Below are 19,864 nucleotides of genomic sequence, written 5' to 3'. Positions count from 1 at the left end.
GATCAGATTTCGTGGCTGACTCAGGCAGAGAGAGACACATTGTCGATTGTGGGATTGTGGTATGTGATCCTCATGCCAGCCATTCGGTTCCATCCTGTGATGCTGATGGCATTGATGGAGCGATGGGATCCTGACACATGCACTTTTCACCTTCCAGTAGGGGAGCTGACGGTTACACTCGAGGATGTGTACCGTATACTTCGTCTTCCTATCAGAGGAGCGACTGTTACATACGTGACCGATCGGTCAGCGGAGGATCATCAGAGAGAGCAGGTGTATTGCATAGGGAGAGTCATGCCGGGCGAGACGAGAGGTTGCATTATGGTCAGCTGGCTCTTACATCCTATAGGGGAGGTACCCCTTCTGAGACGCCTTATGATCGCCATCATAGCACTAGCCATCTGCCTTAATGGGCGAGGGATGCACATGCATGGGGGTCTCACATGGTGTATCAGAGCAATGGAGAGACACAGGAGAGTGTATTCTTGGGGTCGGAGTATGCTTGCACATCTCTATCATGACCTTGAGGAGTATGTATTTGGACAGGGTTGCAGCTTGATGACATGCACACTTCTGCAGGTGTGGATATTTGAGCACTTCACATGCACCAGGCCTGTCGGCTTTCCGCTGAGTACGGCTAGCGAGCGACCTAGGGTGTTTGCTTATCCACTTACCAGCGAGTGGAGATTTGGAGATTTGTTATATTGGAGAGTGATTTTTGATAGACTGACAGCCGAGGTGACAGTGTGGAGACCCTACCTGCGGATGCACAGATGGGATGGTATGGAGAGATAGTTAGCATGCCTACAGAGGAACTGCCTACTGCAGGGACGATATTCACACATCATAGTCCCATTCTACTTTGACCAAGTACGGAGGCAGTTTGGGCTAGAGCAGTGTGTTCCAGTCGATGTGCCCATCTATACTCGACATTCACGGGTCCTTCCCAGACCTAGAGCAGTAGCGAGACCGACGATAGATGACATCGAGACTACAGATATAGAGGGATCTGATCAGGATGTAGTCACTGATTACTCTGCAGAGCCTGGAGCACAGCGCAGGTACATCTCATTGTTTATGAGATCATATCCAGGTCCTATCTTTCCACCAGATCATCCGACAGGCCATCCAGACCCATGGAGACATGGAGACCGAGACGAGGACTAGGGATCCAGGTTAGAGGAGCCAGAGGAGGGAGAGGGTCATGAGGAGGCAGGAGATCCTGATACACCTACAGGCGATCAGCCCAGCACCGAGGAGGAGGAGGAGGACACAGATAGAGATGAGGACGGGGAGGATGCAGATGATGATGAGGAGTCGGATGCAGCTCCCCACCATTCAGGAGACGATACCATAGCTCTGGATCCTCCTCTTATTCCCCAACAGGGGGAACATGAGGTGATACGAAGACCTGTTCTTAGTACCGTCCAACCTACACCCATCGTGCACAGATTAGTCGAGTGAGGGGAGCCTACTAGATCCTAGTCACAGATGCTACCGTATCATGATCCCTACTAGCGTGAGGGAGACCTAGGTATAGTAGGTTTATATTGATTGATTAATGTTTTGATGATATAGAATGGTACTAACAAAAATCTGTTCTACTACCACAGCTAATGTGCAGGAATGGCGTTCCCTGATTTAGCAGGCAGTGACAGACATTTCCACGATAGCACAGATCCCCAGTTCCTCATAGATTGCTTATAGGCCTCAGGGGAACGCGGGTCGGCATGAGGACTTGTTTTCCCCATTTCGAGTATAGGTAGACATATGGAGGGAGAGAGAGAGAGTCCTATCAGAGGACCTTCAGCGAGTGCAGCGAGATCTAGCAGCAGCTCAGGCCGAAGCTACCACCTATCGCGCGATCCTTATGGATAGGGATCGTAGCAGTTCCTCTCGGAGTCACTCACGGTCTGTATCGCGCTACACACCCATGGGTCCGCCTTCACGGCCAGATCAGGAGGGAGTGTCCAGTCGACACTCTCCAACCACTAGCCCTAGGGATAGGAGATGATTTTATGATGTAGGAGAGGTCACATTTTGGATGTATAGTGACCCATATTTGTATACGATCCACACACACACATATATATATATATGTATATATACATGCTTCTCTTTTGCCTCAAATGTGTTATCTTTAATGCTTAAAACAATGTATATTTTGTTTTGATTAAATCTAATACATTTGGTAAATGTACATGTATGTTCAGAATTTAATTTCCATGTGATTGATTTCTCAATGCTCCATGATTAAATTGATACATGTGTGACTTAATTAAAATATTTAATCAAGTACTACATTGATGATAAGGAAGAAATATGCATTAAGTCTAAGAATCATATAACTAATGTGATTTAATTTTGAACTTAAACACAACATGATACGATTCTACTTAACACATAAAGACATTGTATAATACGCTAGCATAATGGAAATGTAAATTTTTTACAACTTACATAAATGAATTCAAGACAAACTATAAAGTAAAGAGATACGCTTGTCGAGAACGAAGCAATATAGATTAAACACCATAACATTTAATTCCATTTTGCTCTAATTAGGAGATACTAACATATTGAAGAATTGAAAAGAAGATAGATGAGGAACGAAGAATTAAGCATAATATCTACGCAAGTGCATAGCATTGATAGGTTCTTTAAGAGGCGTACCGTCTACATCCGCTATTTTGTAAGCACCTGATCCATAATCCTCAATAACGATATATGGTCCAAGCCAATTAGGACTAAATTTTCCCTTTTCTGCAGGTAAGGCATTCACATTGCACTGATTCTCATAAAGGACTAAGTCACCCACTGAGAAGGAACGTTGAATAACCTTATCATTATAGCTTCATTGTAGAGTTTTGTGATACACTTGAATATGCTCAAGAGCATTTATACGCTGTTCATCAAGCATCTCAAGCTGTTGAAGTCGTTGTTCTCTATAAGAGTCATCATCTACTATACCTTTGATAGAAACCCCAAGTGATGGAATCTCTAACTCTAAAGGCATAATAGTGTCAGCACCATAAACAAGATTATAAGGAGTAGTTCCCATAGCAATTCGTACACTCATTCGGTAGGCCCAAAGAGCATAGATTAGTTGGTTACTCCAATCCTTACCATGCTTATTCATGGTTTTGCGAAGAATTTGTTCAATTATTTTATTGGATGACTCGGCTTGACCATTTGACTGAGGATAGTATGGTGTAGAAAATCGATGTTTGATATGATACTTCTCGAGGAATTTCTTCACATCCTTGTTCTTAAACGATGTCCCATTATCTGAGATAATAGTGGAAGGTATCCCGAATCGAGAAATGATGTTTTCTAGAAGAAATTGACAAATCACTTCAGTAGTGGTAGAGCGAAGGGGAATAGCTTCTACCCACTTCGTAAAGTAATCTGTTGCGGTTATAATGAAGGTGTGTCCTTGAGATGAAGGAGGAGAGATTTTACCAATAAGATCCAAACCCCATGCAGAGAAAGGCTAAGAAGCTACTTGAGAACGAAGTTCTTGAGCAGGAGCATGAATTAGATTATTGTGTTGTTGACATTGATTACATTTCTTTACAAATGAAAAAGAATCCTTCTGCATAGTTTGCCAATAGTATCCCATACGAAGCAATCTATGGACCAAGGATTTGCCCCCAAAATGCCCCCCACAGGAACCTGAATGTGCCTCTTCAAGAGCAATAGGGATTTCTGACTTGTTAAGACAACGAAGGAGAAGACCATCATAACCCCTTCGGTAAAGGACATTAGAAAGAATAATGTATCTAGCAGACAGCTTGCGGATTCTAGCCCTAGTGTTCCTATTAGCGAAATCAGGAAAGGTACCATCAGTCAAATATCTTACGATATGCGAGAACCATTCATCTGAATCTACAAAGTCACAACATGTTACCAAGCTAGAATCGTCTACAATAGTTAGAGAAATAAGGTTGTGAATAACAAATTTAAGATCAACCACAGGGTCCTCTAAAGATACAAGAGAAGCCACACATGCCATTGCATCTGCATGTTGATTATCTTTTCAAGGAACCGGTTCCATGGTATAAGAATCAAATTTTTGTAATAAAGAGATGGCAAGGTCTTTATATTGTGATAATTTGTCTTGTTTTGCTTGATATATTCCTGTTACTTGTCTTATAATCAATTGTGAATCTCCATAGATATGTATGTGTTTTATGTTCAGAGCCAAGGCTACTTTTATTCCCGCTATAAGAGCCTCATACTCAGCAATGTTATTGGTACACAGGAAATTTAGACGATAGGATAAGGGAATAGGTTTCCTTGTAGGAGAAATCAGAACAACACCTGCCCCCGATCTCGTATGACACTTAGAGCCATCAAAGTATAACTCCCAAGTTTCATCTTTCTCTATAGAAAGAATGAAGTCATTGGGAAAAGACTCAGGGTTAGGGAAGGAGAAAGGTGAAGGGGCCTCAACTAAGTGATCGGTCAATGCTTGTCCTTTAATTGCTCTTTGTGAGACAAATTTAAGGTCAAATTTAGTTAACATCATAACCCACTTAGCTAGGTGTCCTGATAAATCAGTTTTAGAGAAAAGATGCTTCAAAGGATCAAACTTTACCATGATGTGGACTTCTGAATTTAAAAGATAATGTCTCAATTTCTGAGTTGCAAACACCAAGGCCAAGCATTGTCTTTCTATCGCAGAATATCGGGTCTCATAATTGAGTAAGGTACGACCTATGTAATAAACCAGACATTCCTTAGCATCTTTATCATGTTGTGCCAACAATGATGCGAGAGCATGAGAGGAAGCAGCTATATACAGAAGGAAAGGTTTAGAAGGTTCGGCCGGTTGAAGAATAGGAGGACTAGCCAAATACACTTTTAAATCTTCAAATGCTTGCTGACAATCCTCATTCCATTGAAAAGTGATATCCTTTTTAAGAAGTTGAGTAAAAGGAAAGGTACGATCCGCAAGCTGAGACACGAACCTACGAATGGCTTGAATCTTTCCTTGTAAGCTTTTAAGTTGAGACACATTTCTAGGAGGTGGCATGTTGACAATAGCATCTATTTTCTTAGTGTCCACCTCAATCCCACGATGCGAAACTATGAATCCTAATAGTTTTCCACTATCCACACCAAAAACACATTTTCGGGGATTCAAGCGCATGTGATATTTTCGAATTCTTTCAAAGATTTGACGAAGGATTTTAACATGATCCATGCGAAGAAAGGATTTGGCTAAAATATCATCAACATAATCCTCTAAAATCTTATGCATATAATCATGAAAGATAAGGGTCATCGCTCGTTGATAAGTTGCACCAGTGTTTTTAAGTCCAAAAGGCATCATTATCCAACAAAACGTACCCCAAGGAGTGGTGAAAGCGGTTTTGAATTGATCGTGAGGGTTAATGAAAATTTGATTGTATCCTGAAAAACCATCCATGAAGGATAACAAGGCATGTCCTGTTGTAGAATCCACTATCATGTCAATGTTTGGAAGAGGGAAATCATCTTTTAAAGAAGCTTTATTTAGATCCCAAAAGTCGGTACACATTCTTATTTTGTTGTTTGGTTTAGCCACAACGACAATATTTGAAATCCATGGGGAATAATCAATAGGGCGGATAAATCTAGCCTCCAATAATTTTTCAATCTCAGCCTTAACAAGCAGAGCCACCTTGGGATTCATTTTTTGAATCTTTTGTTTCACGGGCTTAGCATCAGGAACTAAGACAATATTATGAGTAACAATCTTAGGATCTATACCAGGCATGTCAGAGTATGTCCAAGCAAAGATCTCGGGGAATTCATGCAATAAATCTTCATATTGTTTTTGTTCCTCTTCATTCAAACATTTCCCAATTTTAATAACTTTCTCTTTATTGCAAGGGTCCATCTTAACATCAGTGGTTTCACTTATGAGAAGATTACTTTGTTGAGGAGTATCCTTTAACTGAGGGAATTCTTTCACAATCTTGTCATTATCAATCTCTTTTCCAAAATAGGCTTCAGTGTTCAAACAATAAGGGAGTCCCCTATTGTGATGATAACAAGGAAGAGTGTCATAGGCTCCCAAGAACTCAGCTAAAGCATCATCAGTAAGGAAGATATCCAAAGCACAGTCACCCGAAGGATCCCCATCAATGTACTCAGGATGCTGTATTGATAGAGATGTAGAAATAGCATTAACACTAATGCATGGTCTTTTAGAAGCTTTAGTACGTTTGCAGGGATTATAGCCAAGTCCAAAGGCATAATTGTGAAAATTAGTCTCTAGAGGAACTCTTATCCCTTGTTCATGAGCACCAAAACCTTTTCCATGATACCCATGCTTAGCAAAAATGCGAAAACCACGACCATAATGATCAGCCATTTCAAGAAGAGAAGGTGGTTTTTCATAAGACAAGGAATCAAACTCTTCTTAATTAGAGGTGTGAGGAGAAGAAGTTTGAGAAGCGGCCACAAAATTATTACTCATAGATTCAGGTAAGGTCGATTGATTTTTAGCTTCTTCCTTCTTTTCAACTTTAAGCTCTCTAGAAGGAACCTTATATTCACCTACAAAAGTGGGATTGAAATCAAGGGATCCCCAATCATCTTCTTCGAGGATCTTCTCAGGATCAAAATCCTTCTTATGTGTAGTTTCAAATCGAGAAGAATCTTCTTCAGGAGCTCCAGACTCATCCAAAGAATTTTGATCATCGGAGAGCGAGGATTCATCGATAGGTTTCTTGTTTAAAGAGTCATCACTAGACGAGGATGGCTTAGAAGAATCTCCTTTGGAATTAGATGTTTGTAGACAAGCTTGAAAATTAGTATCACCTATCAAAGTATATGTCTTATTGTTATAAACAAATTTAACTTGTCTATGTAATGTAGAGGGGACAGCTTGCATGCTGTGAATCCAAGGCCTCCCTAATAACAAGTTATATGTTAAATTTCCCGACATAACATGGATAGGAGTAGGCAAAGTAACAGGTCCTACTGTGAGAGGTAAGGTGATGATACCCAATGAAGTCTTAGCCACATTGTCAAAGCCACGAATGGGATGAGAGTCAGGCTCAATGAGAGATGTATCCACATTCATCTTATGCAATAGATTAATGCTACATACATTAAGGCCAGAGCCATTATCTACTAGTGTTCGTCTTATAGCAGTGTCTTTCATGATAACCACAATCATCAAGGGATCATATTGTTGTTGAATTTCACTAGTAGGCAACTCATCTTGGGTAAACACAATTTGAGCTTTAGGATTCATCACAGAGTTAACCAAAGATGCTATATTACTAGATGTATTCGGTGGAGGAACATTCAAATCTTTCAAGGCATATTGTAACATTCCATGATGAGCGGAAGAAGTTTGAATCAAATCCCAAAGGGATATCTTAGCAGGGGTAGCTTTAAGTTGTTCTATGAGATCATATTCCTTACCCATAACTTGCGAGATACGGGGAGCTTGAGGAAGAATTGGTTGAGGATTAGGAAGAGAGACTGGAATAACAGGAGGAGGATTAGGTTGCCTATTATTTCTAGTGTGATAAGTGTGGGCAACCGCATGATAACTCTCTCTAGTTATTTGCTTGGCATAACTATAAGGACTTATAGGTTTTCTTCCTTGTACGGTGATAATTGGTTTATTCATAGTACGAAAGGAATCATGATCATACCCTCCTTGGACAGTAAGGAGAGGTGCCTTAGGAACTTGAAAGGTGGGAGAAGGATAAGCGCCTTGGACTTCAAAAAGAGGCTTGTTATGTTCATTCAAGTTTATCATGTTCACCAATTTAGAAGTCTTGTTCTTGTTTAAAGATTTCGATAAAGCCACAAAGTCATCAAGAGCATCATCCAACAAAGCATGATCATATCGGTTAAAAGGTTTGTCTTTTGATTCAAAAGGGGACATCTCCTCATAGAGGGGATTATTGAAAACAACCATGTTACTAGATTCAGGGGAAGAGTTGATAGGAATATATCCTTGAGAGGAATCATTCGACTTATCTTTCTCATCACACCTAAATGGCATAGTAACAAGGTTTATGAGTTTTTGGTAAAATGAAGGTTTAGCATCCTTAGGGTTTAAAAACTCATCTAAAGCTTCATCTAATTCATCTTGGCTATACTCATAATAATCATCGAAAGCATGAACATCTTGCAAATAAAAATCTGACATTTTGAAAAGATTGCATAAAATTTAAACACACAATGCAAAGAAACACACTTTTTTTTTTCTTTTTAATGGAAACACACTAAATCTAGATCTAGATCTAACAAATGCAATGCAAGAGGAAGCAATGATAGATTCACGTCGGGTTCACCAAAATGTGTAGGGGAAAAAGGGAGACTAGGTTAACATGCCCTAATCCTACCTTTTGACACACATTACGGAATACGAAAGAGCCTAGAGATATCGCACAATTGGCTACTTCTTTTTGTGAAAGAGAGAGCCACGGGATATCTATTAGGATTTCTATTCCCTTGTTGAAATTGTAAGATCAAATGATGTAAGTTCAAACCCTAATCCCAAAATGCAAGTATGAACTAATAACAAGATTGCAGAATCGAGATTAAACAATGAACAGCTGTAAATACAAGGATGAAATAAGAATGCAGATGTGTACTCAGAGCCAAAATCAGACTGAAAATGTTCGGGATGGGGGCGCGGGCGCCACTGTCCTGAAAACTGCACCGGAAACTGTCGTTTTGCACTCTGAAACACTATCGGAAAGCTGTCTGAAAGCTATCTGTCCGGAGGACCAGGGCGCCCAGCACCTCTGTCCCAGGGACCAGGGTGCCCAGTGCCCCTGTCCTGGTAGGACCAGGGCACCCAGTGCCCCTGTCCCAGTCTTCTGCTCTGCAATTTGATGCAGAGTGCTGTCTCGACCTGTTCTCTCCGGATCTGTATCCTGCGACGTCGTCCGAGTCCCGAACCTGCACTTATATCTAAAAAAGGGTGTATGGGTGGCTATATAGGGTTTTGCCTTAGTCAAACCCCCGCTTCGGTGATTTCCACCTCCATGAATAGCCAAGTTGTTTTGTAAAATGTATTGTGTGTGCAGACCTAGTGTGTGTGCAAGGTCCTAAAAATGCAAGAAAGCAAACTAGAGCAACCTAGAAAGTAAACCCTAATTGCTTGTAAATGACAATGTAAATGCTCTAAATCAAGATGCAAAGTGATCTAAAGCATGAATAAATGATATATTGAAGCTTATGCAAAGACATGAAAGCAACATGAAATCATACCCAACCCTCAAGGGAGGAGTACAAGCCAATCTTCAGTCGGTAATCTCCTATTGTTCTTCAATGTCTTCCAAGCCCTAAGTGAAGGAATGAAATTGATAGATGCTTGATAGAATGATGTTGAATGTTGTTGAAGTCTTCAAAGATCTGCTCTTTCGCTGCATATGAGGTTCCTGAAAACAAGAATCGGATCCTTTCAAATGAAGAAAGAGAGCTCTTATGTAGGAAACCCTAGATCATAAATTCATCTTTTGGCTGACCTAGAGATTGAATATCCTGCCAATTTCTTGGGGTTAAGCTTTATTTTATGATTGGATCGTGCTCCCAAAATTTCAGGAAAAATGTCCGGGACCATGTGCACTCCGGGCGCCACGGTCCCGACAACTTTTCACCAAATTTTCAGGGCCATCGGATATGATGATTTTAGAGAGAATCCCAAAGTTACAGGTGATTTTGAGATGTTTTGACCCTGAAACCAAGCCCCCAAGTTTGAAATAGGACTTAATTAGGGTTTTTGATTGAGTGATGTATTGGAGGAATAAAATGCAAAGGGCACACTTTTAGCGAAAGGGCCCAACTTTATGATGCAAAGGATGATTTATGATGCAAAGGATGATGAAATAGGACCTTAGACCTAATTAATTTGATTAATTAAGTGCTAAAGGAGAAATGCAATGCAAAATGCAAAATGCACTAAGGTGGGTGCTAAACTAGGTGTGAAATTGTACCACCCTAGCAAGTGCATACAATTTACGATGCTACATCCACATATAAATTCAGTGTGTTATGGTGTTCATTCATGTGGCTAGTTTATTTACTTCATGTTATATGTTTCTTCATTTATCGATTTATATGTGTATGTTATAATAAGGTAAAATCTTGTATTACTGGCACAACACTGATGTGCACTCCCCTCTCAGTGTTCTTGGATTCCAACAGTTGAAAGGAAGTGATAGAATAAGAAGGCAAAGAGAAATAATATTGTAAGACCTTATCTCTTAGTGTTCTTGTAAACAATTTTGCAAGCAATCGTTGATCATAAGCAAAATCAGTACACAAGGTTTGAAATGTTTTGACATGCGTAAGAAGAACACCTTTTCCATTATAGAGTTCCAATTGAGGGATCTCCACATGTTTAGGTGGCATGACTTTAACAATATCAAGAGAAAGTGGGCTTGCAACATCAAAGGTGGGCACACTAAACTTGGATTGACTCATAAAAGAAATTTGTTGTTGTAAGGAAGACACGATTTGGCCAAGATTGTTGATTGTCATTTCGGTAGAGGAATTGATGTTAGACATAGGTGATTGAGAAGGTGGTGTGATGTTATTGAAAGAAGGCATGGACTGAGAATAAGGTGGTAAGACATTATGATAAGTAGGCATTGGTGATGATTGGGTAGGACAAGGGACACTTAAAGGAGGAATAAAGTTGTTGAAGGAATTGCCCCCTTGTATCACACTGATTGGTTGGGGAATAATAGGAACACTCATGAAATACATAGGTAAAGATGGAGGATTAAATGAGGAAGAGGGATTGCCCCCATGACCACTTCTTGTAGGGATGACATTTTGAGTTGAAGTAGCCATGATGTTGGATACAAAAGTAGGAATACTAGTTATAGGATTAGTCAAAGGAATATAAGAATTCTCTTGTGTTGAAGGTTGTGAGTAACCTAGGGTTTCTGCACAACTCTTGATAGACATGACATTAGAATAAAAAATATGTGCAATGCCACACAATATATCAATTCCATTCTTATCACTTTGAATCATGTGTTTAAGGCCTTCAATTATTGGAAGAGATTCACTATTAGGGTATTCTTGGGACATCCATTGTTGAAAGCTATCAAAATAATAATCCAATGTAGAAAGTTGATCTAAAGAAACCCTAGTTAAAGCTTCTTCTTCATCATGGGATCCATCAATGGGGTGAATAGGCACATGAATAGAATGGGAAGCATTAGCATGATCCTCATTAAAGAAGTCGCCAAATTAGGCTCCATCTCCTTGATAATTAAACCTTGGGATGCCTTAATTATAATGCTTCATCTAATGAGGATATGATAGGTAGGACTAATAGTAGTAAAACTCATGCACTAGAGAGAAAATTTGAGTTTTGAATTGTGGAACAAACCTTACAAAATTGATTAATGCAAAATTTAAGAAAATAATGATTACACAATTTGAACTTTGTTGGAGGAAGAGGATGACACAATTTCCAAAAATGAAAGAAAATTGAAATTTTAAAATTAGGGCCAAGGGAATACCACTTAATTTTAAAATTAGAATTTTTAAAATCAGGGCAGACTATAATTAATCTCCTAATTTTAAAAATTTTCTTGAAATTCGAAATGTTGAATTTTGAATGTATTTCCGATTTTAGAGGGATCAAAAAGAGATAAAATAAGCCAATCTTCTGGATTTAAGCTATTAAATACAATCATAACAATCTCTTGAAATTTCGGGAAAAAGTCGAGGATCGTGGCGGGAACACACATGGTCCGACCAAATTTTTTTGAAAATTTCAAGGATGGATATTACGATGATTTTAAAGCTAACCCCCAAAAATTGGCAAATTTTACGATCTCTAGATGGGAAAAATGAAGGCGCAAATGTGAAGATAGAACCTTATTAGGGTTTTGAAGAAAAAGAGGAATTGGATTGTAATTTTGAAAATGGTCAAACCTAATGGATAGGGATACCTTGGAAAATGTTTAAAAATCTTAATATAAATGAAATTGATTTGAAATTTACACAGTCTAATTAATTTTAAAAATTAGGGTTTGATGACCTAACCACTTAATTTTGAAATTTGAATTTTGGGAAAAAAGGGGGGAAATTGAAAATTTGGATTGTAGGATTGAAGACAAATCTGAGAACAATCAGAAATCTGAAAATTAAATTGAAATCCAATTTTTGCACAAGTTCAAGATGATTTTTGAAAATTAGGGTTTTAACAAGCAACTTCTCAATTTTGTAAATTTTAATTGCAAATTGAACAAGACAAAGAGGAAATTGAATTTGACAAACAAAACATTTTTCAGATCTAAGATAACCACAAACAGTTTTTACAAATCACAAGTTCTTTTAAATTTAAAAACTAGGGTTTTTAATGATTTAACCACTAAGTTTGCAGAAAGTTGAAACTTGTAAATGAAAAATATGCAATTTTGTTTCAAGGAAAGCATGCAAGATATCGGGTTCACTAAAATGTAATGGTGGAAAAATAGTGAATGATAGATCAAGAAGGAAATTACCCCTTCCCTCAAAGAGAGATGAGAGTTTCACTATTGATTACCATTCAAGCACTTTTCACCATGTTACATTAGAAAGAGGAGAGGATAATTCACTAGATTCAATCTCTCCACATGAAGATGGTAGATTGAATTATAAATGAATTAGGAATGTTAAGTTGATCCCCTCTTCCTTGTTTGAAATGGAAAGGAATTGATTAAATTATGTAGTGCAAAAGTGACAAAGAATTGATTATAACTTGAGATCAAAATATGGAATGAAATTGTGCACTTGGATCTAGCAGTAATATGTCGAGACAAAGTCACCCTGTGAATTTGAGAAAAAGTTGCCCGGACAGTGGCAGGAGTGTACACGGTCCTCCAAAAAAATCACGAAACGAAAAGGGTTTTTTCGCCTCTACAAATGAAGCTTGAATCCAAAAGTACAGTTGCACACCTGCAACCTACACACATAAAAGAGAGGAAAATGGGTTGGGATTGGGGGTTTTCCTTTAGGTCAAACCTCAGTTTTGGAATTAATTAAGTAATTAAAGAAAGTACTTGCAAGTAGTTGTAAATGAAAGACTGAATTGTAAATCACCTCAAGTGAGGTTGTAGCAGCAAAGTTGGTATAAATGCTTGTGTGGAATTGAACGTTGAAATCAATCTCCTCTTCAATAGTTGAATCCTTGACTTGAATGCAACACCTAGCCTTGAAGGAAGACTTGAAAATGCTCAATGCTGGAAAAGAATGCTTGAATGCTTGATCTCTTGTGCAACTTGAATCTCTCCAACTTCAACTTATCCAACTTCAACTTATCCCCCTTTTTCTTCAAATGAGAGGATGAATGCCCCTTAAATACATGTTAGTGGATTTGATTTTCATCACAGGCTGACATTGGGGGAGTTTCCCGCCTTAGGCACAACCAACAATGCAACCCTAGGAAAGGTCCTACCCAAAATAGGGCAGGGACAAGGGCACCACGCCCATCCTAGAAGGACAAGGGTGCCACGCCCCTGTCCAAGAGGGGACAATGGTACCATGACCCTGTCCAACCACTTTCTCTAGGGCAGAGTGCAGACAAGGTGATGCAAAGGCCAAAGAAGAAGTTGTTTCTGCAAGCTTAGCAATCTCCGATCTCCGATCAGGCTAGAGGATTAGATCTTGCGTGCGTGAGGACCCTAATGCAGTAAAAAATTGCTAGGGTCATAATTTTATGACACTACACTATGTTGTTCATAGTAGGCTAGACATTGCTCATGTTGTTGGATTAGTAGTTAGATTTCAAAAAGAGACTAAAGAGAGTCACATTGTGGATATGAAGAGAATTTTTTGGTATCTCAAAGGCACAGTAGGCTATGGTTTATGATATCCCTATATAGGAAATTTTACTTTGGATGTCTTTATTGATGCTAATTGGGAAGGTAATGTGGATGACTGAAAGAGCACAACCAGTGGAGCTTTTCTACTTGGTGGAAGATTAGTGGCATGGACGAGAAAGAAACAAACATGTGTTTCTCAATCTACAACTGAAGCAAAGTATGTAGTTGCATCCATGAATTGAATGCAGGCCATATGGATGAGACATGTGTTAGAAGGATTCAAGATAGATATGTCTGAACTAGTGACTATCTATTGGGATAATACAAGTGAAATCAATATTTCTAAGAATCCCGTACTTCATGCTAGAACCAAGAACATTGAATTGAAGTATCATTTTCTAAGGGAAAGAGATCAAGAAAAATGGGCGAAGATGGAATATATGAAGAGTAAAGATCAGTTAGTCGGTATTTTTACTAATCCCTTACCGAAGGCTACATTTGAGTTCCCTAGAGGTAAACTAGGGGTTATACCCCTACACCGAAAGAAATAGAATGATGGAAATGCATCAATATTGTGGATTTCATGTTTATCTTTCACTAAGGATTGATGAAGGTGTAGGCTACTCCTTTGGGGGAGAAAGTCTAATGTAATGTTCTGATTTAATGCTCTGATATAATTAGCAGAGATGATGGAAGAGGCAACAACAGAATTGAAGACAAGTGATGCATATAACCTTTGGCATTGCTATCAGAGGGGGAGAATTAAAAAAGTAGATATGGGAGAAGAAAATAAATTAGATATGGTCAAAGTTGAAGATCAGATTGGAGGAGAAGAAACCAGATTAGATGGAGAGAAGCATTGGTTAAGGGGGAGACGATAAAAGGAGGAGAACCGACAGATGATGTGATACCGACAAGCAAGTTGCATATGATGATGTTACTTTGATTGTATATTTGATTGGTGTTGCCATAAATGCCAAAGGGGGAGAATGTTGGCATTTGGCATAATTGATGCAGATGAGATGATGCAAGTGATGCAATTGAAGGATGGTGACTAAATCGGTAGAGGACAAAAGATTGAGATTTTGTTGTTAGATGACATGATTAGTTATTTGTGTTGTCATTGATGGCAACTGATGTGAACTGATGTTTGATAATGATTTCTAACGTTCCTGATGTTTTGGTTTACCAAAGACAGGGTTTATCGGCAAAGAACAAAAGACTATGAAATAGGACTTTAACTGGTAAAGCAACGATATTTTGATTGAATCGGGTGATAGATGATGGTTGGTGATTTGTGGTTTGGAATGTGAGCTCATATCATGGAAAGGAGTATCTGACTGGAACCGCATCTTGTGATGATTACTGGAAGGCATGTTTCAAAATTTTGATGAAGTTTTGCTAGGGTTTTAGTAGGGTTTAAGGACCAGTGAAGAAATCATCAACCGGTAATGATTTTTGATATAACGGTGATGGACAACGTGTCTACATGTTGGTGATGATGTGGCACAATCTACATGAAGTGTTTGAATGATGTTTTGGTGCGATCAACATGGAATTTCTTGGGAATGTGCAAAGCGCTTAACAAAACAGTTCTAAGGGTTTGACTTTGGTATAGATTGGATTTTCGGGATGAGTTACAATCAACCAACGGTTGATATTGCCTTTTAATTTGATGTAATGATCTATATGATTGATCTGATATGATTTCTTATGATTTGTATTGTAATTCATGATGTAATTAGGGTTTAGTGGCCGAGCTAGTTGAGATGGCAATTTAGAATGACAAAGTTGATGTTCATTGTGTTGGTGGTATTAGAGAATGTGTTGAGTCATCCAAGTGAAGTGTGAGATTTACTTGAGAGTTGCAAAGTGTTGTGCATAATTGGATCTGGTCAAGCAAGCAGAGAAGTGCAAGTAACAAATCATTTTCTTATGGTTGTTCCCTAACAATTGCAGCAGGTTAAATCCATTAACCGAGTAGGTCCTAACAAGACTTAAATATTTAAGTCCCCTAACAAGGCAACTCCCAAAAAGAGTGGTAAATCCTCTCACGAGGTTGATTCTAATAGATCATCAAGCTCCTAACTCGGCTGCTAGGTAAATCCCTTAATCGGGTGACTCCTAACTGGGGCTACTCCTAAGAGAGCGTATTGTAAGCTCCTAACAGTGCATACTTCAAAAGAGTACAAATACTTGTGGGTACCAACTCCCACTGTGGTTTGTCCCATTTGGGTTTCCACATCAAAAACTTATGGTGTTCATGTGTGGAATGTTTTTCATGTGATGTTCTTGTTTATGTTTCATTTCATGCATTATTTTTGAGACACCAGTAATGTTGTTTTATCAGAAGTTTATCGGAGCTTACCAGTTTTGATAAGAAGTTGTTAGAGAAAGTATTTGATCTGATTGATAAGGCTGATAAGTTGGTATATGATCAAATTGATATGATTGCTTAAGTGGTGAAAGTATTGATAGTTGTGATAAATGATTTGATTAATGTGTTAAGCAAATCTGATCAAGAGGTTGTTAGATTTGATTAAAGAAGTTGAAATATTTGTTAAATGGTTTTAGATCTGATATAAGTTTGTTTTTGGGTTTTTAGTTTCAGTTGGTCTTAATACTGATTCACCAGATGCTCATAGGATTAACATTCATCCCATTCAGCAAGACTCTTGGAAGAAGGTTTTGATGCTACGACTTTAAGAGCAATTGCATGCCCATCCTTCACCAACAAGGCTTGTATCTTCAGCTTCCATAGAGCCAAATTGGAACCATTGAACTTTTACACCTCAAACCTAGTAACAATAGTTCATGCCATTTCTCACCTCTCAAAATAAACAACTTCTACACAAATAACCTTTCTTTAATATCAAATGTTAGGAAAAATTATCCATGCAGAAAATTATAAAGAAGAACAATAGCACATAACACACAAATTTTACGTGGAAAAACCAAATAAAAATTACACTAGTAAAAAATCACAAGACACAATATCTTTTGTATTGATTCTTCAGAATTTACAGAGTTACAACAAAAATGGCCTATATTCAAAGAAGGGAGAACTCCTTTATATATATATTAGGAGGGCCTTGTATTTGGTTTAAGTTCAGGGTAAGAACACTAAGCTAATTCTTATTCAAGAGAGTACATAAAACTAATTCTATTGACGAGTATCGTATCTGCACACAAACGGTCAGAACTATAAAATGATCGTCTTTCCAAGCTCATGTTCACAATATCTGATAAAGCAAAACGGGAGAGGAAACAATCAAGAAGCTGCTTACGACGCCATGCCGTCCAGAACTAGAAGGCAGCGTTGAACAAAAACATCAAATCATTGGTAGGCAAGGGTTTGCAACCGGTGGATATCAAAATGCTAAATGATACTAGGGTTTCAAAGCTCATTAATTTTTTTCTGTATAGTTCCTTGTTTTCAAGGCATTGGATGCCAGCCACCCAACAAATAAATTTTAAAGAAGAACTTTCAAAAACATATTTAAGCATCTTTTCCATATGATTTGTTTTTTAGATGGCTCGATAGACACCTTCCTTTTCACATCAGTAGGGAATTTATTATGATAGACAAATCATGACAAAGAAATGATTAGGTATAAATCGTGCTTTCATTTTTTTATCATTTATTTAAAAAAATTCAAAATCATGATAAAGAAATGGGTAGATGGAGATAGATTTTCACATGTTTATCTATACTATATTTTCACAAGTCATTACTATTTTTACGTAATCATGATAAAGAAATCAATGGGTATAGGTACATCTTTCACTTGCTTTCATGAATTATGATTTCACAAATCATGACAAAGAAACAAGTAGGATTAGATATGCCTTTCACTTTCTTTCATTTACTATGTTTTTAATTTAGATGGAAGATGTCGCTTTATTTTTTATCATTCAACAAACGATAGGCTCATCTAAAGTTTATCAATTGGATGCTAGATTCAAATGTCACCCATGTCACATAAAATAATATTTTCTTAAATTTAATATGGGTAGATGAATACTTGACATTTTGGGTTAGATGGGTTTGGAAGCTTACATGTTTTCAAGGCATTAAATACAACCTTATCTCCCATAGACCTTCAATTTTCATCATTTTCAGATTAATATTGTTTGAATCTGATCTTGCATTGAGTTGATTTTCATATAACCCACTTTAAAATTGAATAATTAAATATTTTTTTTCTATTTTGCTACATTCCATCAATCTTTAGTCTAAAGTACACCAAAGCTTTGAAATTTAAAGACAAAACAATGAACATCTTTAGCTAGACCCTCCACTTCCTTCCATTTATTATATTTTAATAGGAAGAAAGGAATGAATGTAATTTGTTCTACTTATTTAGCTATTCTTATAGATTAAAAAAATTGAACAACAATGCTAAAGTCTATAATGAATTTCCTTGGGTTGGGGGCCTAGCTCGATTAGCAATAGCTTCCAACGGTAAAACACGAGGTCATGAGGTCTAGTCTCCCCTAATCCCACATGGTACCAAAGGACATGGCGTATTGGCATCACCAGTCACATTAAAAAGTCTACTAAGTGCACCCATAGTTAATGAGTGGGTTCTATACCTAATTCCTACAGTCTAAAAGAAACAATAATTTTCTTTATTTAATAATTTTTAAAATGTTAATTATCTATAATGAAATTATTATTTAAATTATGATATTTATATACATACATACATACATACATACATACATACATACATACATACATATATATTGTAAGAAGATGTAATTACTCAATATTTCTAGTCTATCAAAGGTTACGTGAGCCATAATTGGGGGACCTCATCTACGAAATGAATGCACAACATCTACGCAAATAGTTCAGACCCACAAACATTGTAGCCCAATAGAGAAACAAAATCCCATGACTACATTAGCCAACAACATCAATATGAATGTCCAAATGTGCAATCACATTGGATAAATGATGTTAAAAAGTCTAGATCACAATAACTAGTGGCAATTTGAACCTTGGTGGCATAAAAAAAATAGCCACAACTTAACCATCACACTATGAGGTCAAACACATAACTTTAATTATATTTTAATGATTAAATTCTTGTGATAAAATTTTAACTATATCAATAATGTAAATCTTATCCAAAAATTATTTTGAGGATCAATTTTAAATCTATTAATGATTTGTTGTTGTTAAGATTGTATTGCACAATATTATAGGCATTGAACATGATCTCTCTTTCTCAGGCATCCCATTCTATTATTTTTAAAATATGAATATTATTGAAGATACTTTTTAATTCGGTTTTTTTATTTTTAATAAATAGATTTAGTTCTTCACTTGCTTTTATTTACTATTTTTTCAGTAATCATGACAAAGGAATCAATGGGTATAGATAGATATTTCACTTGCTTTCATTAATTATGATTTCACAAATCATGACAAAGAAATGAGTAGGATTAGATACGCCTTTTACTTTCTTTCATTTACTATGTTTTTAAATTATAAGGAAGGTGTCACTTTATTTTGTATCATTCAAAAAATGATAGGCCCATCTAAAGTTTATCAATTGGATGCTAGGTTCAAATGCCACCCATGTTAGAGAAAATAATATTTTCTTAAATTTAATATGGGTAGATGAATAATTGACCTTTTGGGTTAGATGGGTTTGGAAGCTTGCATGTTTTCAAGGCATTAAATCCAACCTTATCTCCCATAGGCCTTCCATTTTCATCATTTTAAAGTTAATATTGTTTGAATCTGATTTTTCTTTCATTTGATTTTCATATAACCCACTTTTAAATTTCATAATTAATTTTTTTTTTCTATTTTGCTACCTTCCATCAATATTTAGTCTAAAGTACATCAAAACTTTGAAATTTAATGACAAAACAATGAATATCTTTAGCTAGATCCTCCACTTTCTTCCATTTATTATATTTTTATATGAAGAAAGGAGTGAATAAAATTTGTTTTACTTATTTAGACATTCTTATAGATTAAAAAAATTGAACAACAATGCTAAAGTTTATAATGAATTTTATTGGGTTGGGGGCCTAGCTCGATTAGCAATATCTTT

This window comes from Cryptomeria japonica, chromosome 10 (genome assembly GCF_030272615.1).
Source record: "Cryptomeria japonica chromosome 10, Sugi_1.0, whole genome shotgun sequence".
Taxonomy (NCBI): domain Eukaryota; kingdom Viridiplantae; phylum Streptophyta; class Pinopsida; order Cupressales; family Cupressaceae; genus Cryptomeria; species Cryptomeria japonica.
Note: the sequence above shows the minus strand (reverse complement) of the source record.